Below are 5,358 nucleotides of genomic sequence, written 5' to 3' on the forward strand. Positions count from 1 at the left end.
TCAGTGGATAGACAAGTTGTCATTTTGTGTGACAACATTAGCAGTATACAATTGGCCAACCAGGAACCCAGTTTTTCATGCTCGCACGAAGCATATAGAGGTCCACTACCATTTTGTCAGAGAGAAGGTTTTGGCACAGGAGACGTTGACCTTGTTTATGTCAGCACACAAGATCATGTCGCTGACATCTTCACCAAAGCATTGGGTATAGAGAAGCTCCGTAGATTCAGGGCTTTGCTTGGTGTATATGAGATGGATTTTCAGAGCTCGAGGAGGAGTGTTGAGATATCAAGCTCATCTAGTGATGACCCACCTGGGGGATAGGCCCCACACTTACACCACTGGCATGGTTGGTGAGATCATGGGTGATATGCGGCCAGTGGGATGAAAGGCTGTGTGACAGCCATTCTAGAGATTGGCATAGTTATAGCGCTAGCTCATTTAGTTGGGTTCACACTATAGAGAACCCTAGTATGTATTCGGTTGAGTACCTTTTCATATTGTGTGTACTCTTATCTTTGTATATGGTGTATTGAGTGTTGTGTGAAGAAGAAGAAGATTTTTAGCCTCTCACCTTGTGTGTTCTCTTTTAGGGTTTTGAGAGTGTGTGTGTGCTTGTTGCAAGAGCTCAAGCTCTCTTCTCCCCTGCACCTTTTCAAGGAGCACATCATGACATAATTGTGTAGGTATGCAGCATTATCTAAGTGATATAACACCTAACAACAATCCATCTTTGTAAACCTTAATATCAACCAATTTATTATCATCACCAAAAGAGTGTAGGTCTTGATCCATTGGGACCAATTGATTTTGAATAAGCCTGTTGCATTTGTAGTAAAAAGAGAATACGAAATTATGAGTCACAATCATATATTTAATTGCAATTGAGTTTGGTACTATTTCACAATAGACTTTATTGTAGGTTTTTCTGTCCCAGCCATTATCCAGAAAGTCAAAATTATCTGCAATAGCATTGGCTTTGTAGTTGATCATTGTTCTGCAGACCTTCACATCATAATTGCTGAACAAGTCCACAAAAACTATAATAGGCATGAAAATATTTATTTTGACAATTCTAGCTACAATGCCTGGCCATAGAGAACGATGCCCTTCCGAGAAGAAATTAGCTCTATAAGTCTTTGTAATAGTGGCATGAGGAATAGGCCAATCCATACTATGTCATTCTAGAAGATCTAGCCTTCTCAAGCGACCATAGGTGTTTCCTTTGTCCAACAATTGGTAGAAATGATTGTAAAAGAAAAGACCTGATTGGGCTAACTGGGTGGTATATCTATTTTGGTACTGTAACTCTCAATGCTACCATGTAGAACATCCACCAATATTCCCAAAATGCACTCTATTGGGTACTATTCTTGATAGGATGATGGATAAATATCTGCAACAATTAAATTATGTGGTCAGAAAACACTTAAGGTTTACAAAAAATTTTAAGGTTTACAAAAAACACTTACAGTTTGGTCTATGTTGTTGAAGATAGTCAGGATAAACATGTAACACAAGTTCTTTGTGCATGTACACATGTTGGATTAAAATCTCCCTGACATTTTTCTTCCCTTCTTCTACAGTTCTAAAATCCTTCACCCTAACCTTTCCATGCTGCCAAATATTGATTCGTTGATCTTTGCTTCTTTCTCCTATTTGGTTGCATCAAAACCCAGCTCCCTTTCGATACAATAAGATTTTGCCAACACCCAGTTGCAGAAATTTTGTTGGCAATCTCAATAGAGTTAATAGAAGAAGCGGGTCGAGACGAGGCGAAGGACTCAACTCCCTTCTTTGATCCTCTGCATTTGGCTCTACACAACCTTTTTCAAGCTCGGTGATAGTTTTTTGTTACCATTCTTGAGAGCACGGATAGTGAGAGATGATAGAGTAGAAAATTGAAGAAGCTAGAGGAAGACGTTGTTCAAAAGTGAGAAAACTAGTTTAGGAGAGGGAACCTTTTTTGTGTCTTTGATGATATAGCTCCACTCACAATATAACTGCACTCACAATAGACTAATCCTGTCAAAATCAAAAAGGATCTCTTCATTTAATGCAAACAGAGTTGTATATTCAATAAAATATGATTCTTATTTCTTTTTTTTAATGACATCACTCGCGAAAAGATATTGTGTTGGAAGAGGTTCAGTTAAAGGACCCAAAATTTGAGCTCGAGGATGTGGTGGGGTTTTGTGGTGGATAGGAGAGGGTGGATAGCTCAATGGCAGCATCCATCAAGGTGCTGACCTTACATTCTACTTCGATGGGATGCCTACCTGAGAGTTGTTGGTTGCACTTGGCTAGTGCGTTCCTCAACTGCCTCTAGCTGTGCATTCTTTTGTGCTAATGTCTTTGCCATGACGTGTTTGTAGGTTTAAAAGGATGTGTAGATCTTGTTGCAGCCGTCTTGGGTGATTTGGGCAATGTGGCACATCTCTTATGTTACCCACCAGGTGAGAGTGGTCATTCGTGAGTTAACTTGGCATCTTCCTAGGCTGTGCAGAGGTATACCTATAGATGATCTACAACATTCAAGGCTTTGACAATGAGGCTTTTCACGTGGCCCATAAGCAAGGCTTGCATTTGGGTATTGATGTATAGAGCAGCATGGAGGTTCTACTGGCTTTGGATACGATCGGCTCTAGCCAGGAGCATGGCCGATTATAAGGAGGTGACCTACTCGTGTTGTTGACATTGCATGTAATCCATCATGGAAGTAAGGAGCTCTTGGCTAGGTTGGAGAAGCCTTCCACAAAATCTGGGAGGAGCAGATACCTTTGGAAAAGGCCTGCTAGTATAGCGGAAACATCCAGCCTTCACCCACCAGCCTTCACCCAACATAATGTATCCATAGTATGGCATTGAGATGAAGAGGGTGAAGCAAAGTGGACTTTATTACACTAAGCTGGTGAGGGTGAGGGGAGGGGTTGGCCACTTGGGGTGCTAGGGTGAAGAGTGTAGCAGGGTCTCCTCTAGGAACTGGGAGGTTTTGTGAAGCTCCTCCTCTTTGATAGCCTTGCATCACGCCTTGTCCTCCTAAGTGTCGAAGTGTTGGTGCTTGGATAGGGGAATGGTGGGGGGGAAGGTTGGGACTCATGGATGGGGTGAAGAATAGGGGTGTCTCCCTCCTATAAACGGACAGGCTTGGGAAACTCTTCCCAGGTGAGCAAGGAGGAGGCTACCAACTTCCCTTGTGGGTTCAAACAGATGGCATGGAGCTTCTTCTGCAAGTAATCTGTCTAATTGATGGCACGCCCTGATGGAATATATCAAGGGTGGAGAGGTTGTATAACGGTTGAAGCGGTCCGCGCAACATGTGGTGAGGAGGAAGAAAAGGGCTCATGTTGGCATCACCAATTCCTAGCGGGCAGTGATGTTGTGCCATTCCATGCCATTCTTAATCATGGGGCCCTGGAAAGTGTTGCACACATGCCTCATGACATGACTATGGTGCACATAGGGCTACTCTATTCTCGAGAGTTGGAGTGCATCTCTGACCAAATCTGGATTGAGGTGTACTATGAGGGGAGCTCCTTTCAAGTCTAGGACCTACCCTGCTGCCTAGTTTGCATTGTAAGTCTCGATGAAGTAGAGGAAATTTAGGAGGTTGGGTAAACCACTGTGCCCAATTTGCTCTAGGTGTGCGACTGCTCTGCGGACTCCATGATGGCATGGTAGCATGGCTCGATGTAGTAGAGTAGCTTGTGCTCTACTTTGTGCATGTTCTTCATGAGACTATGAACCCACTGTGAATGGCACGACCATCGAATTGCTTCATAAGTGTCTTGCCCAAATGAGAGAGCTAGGTGGGGTGCTTGCCATATTCCTCAAAACCATGGTCAGCCTACCGTCTCTTCTTTTGGGGAGTGTGGGTGACAACCTCGAGAGAGGAGTCAGAGTGCCCGACAATGGCATCGAAGCCTAGCTGTGGGCACATGGCTGGCAATCATAGGCAGCCCAATGAATTATTGCCATTGTGGAGCCTCGACTGTAGGACTACCCCTAGGCACAATACATATGGTAGTGCATCCTCGGCCTATTCACCTCCGATCCAAGCATTGTCTGCACTTTCACATGGGGGCTGTAGCATGGGTTACAGAGGTAGGTGAGGACTTAATTTAAGATGATAATGGGTGAGGTTTTACCTTAAGCCTCACTCACATGTGCATCTCTATGACTGTATCGGCAATTCCGGTATGGCCCTAGACTCCAAAATCACACACTAATAGTGGGAGATCATCAACAGCATAGTAACTTGGCACACCTGGTGGTGAGCCTGATGCAACGAGACCATCGAGATGAGGTGATGAAGAGGTGAAAAGAGGGCAAGAGGCTACTTAAAATCAGGAGAAAAAAGTTAAGAGTTTGGCTAGAGAGCAAGAAGAAAAGTGGAAAAATGAGGTGTGTTGGTCCCTTATATATATTTTCTAGGGAGGTACGCCCATGGCTTTGCAAAGGAATGCCCCTGGCTTTGTAGACAAATTCCCATGGCTTTGCATAGGAACATTTGTGGATTAACGAAGAGAACGACCGTGGATTGATGGAGTGAACGACCATTTGTTTGCCCTTAGATTCTGTTTATATGTTTTGTACCCTCCTTTGACTATGTGGGCAGCACCACATTGTGGGTTTTATACTAATTCCTTGCCCAATTTACAATGACTATAAGTCAAGTCCAATTGGTTTGGGTAAGGTTGGCAACTCTTCTTCAGGCTGTGCCGCTTCTTGGTAGGGGGCTGCTTGTGACAGTTAGGAGTTGAGGGGATGAGAGGATTAGTAGGGGTGGTGAAGCTTGGGAGTTGCATGATGAGGGAAGGTGGGGTGGTCGAGGTGGTGGGAATGTCACTAAGGAACTTCATTGTTGTAGTAGTCATGTCCTTGGTTCCCTCTTGCACTTTTTCTTTACCCTTAGCTAGCAGGGGTGTGGTGGCAACATGTATGTTGAGCTTTGGCTACCATTGGAAGTGCTAGGGTGCAATGGGTGTGTGGGGCTGGATGTTGTGTGCGCTGATAGCTTGGGTATCCATACCTTTCTATTGCCTCCATATAGAACTTCTGGGCTATTAGGAGCTCTTTAGGTACCCATCTTTGTGTGGTTGTGTCTTGAGAATGAGGTGTGCCTTTGCTTTGGTGGTGGCCTCCTTCAGATGTTCTTTCTCACCTGGGTGGGTTTGTGGTTACACTGGCGGAGGCCTTCCCAAGGTTTTGGTAGTGTATCTGTGTGGTAAAGCCTTTTGTGTCACTAAGGCTTGAAGGGTAAGTTGGGGTCTCTTGGGAATCCACATGGTAGTAGCACGCTCATAGTAATCTTGTGCAACTAGGACCTTCAATGAGCATTGGTACATTAGGTAGATA

This window comes from Cibotium barometz, chromosome 47 (genome assembly GCF_041138505.1).
Source record: "Cibotium barometz isolate CiBa-2024 chromosome 47, ASM4113850v1, whole genome shotgun sequence".
NCBI classification, from domain to species: Eukaryota; Viridiplantae; Streptophyta; class Polypodiopsida; order Cyatheales; family Cibotiaceae; genus Cibotium; species Cibotium barometz.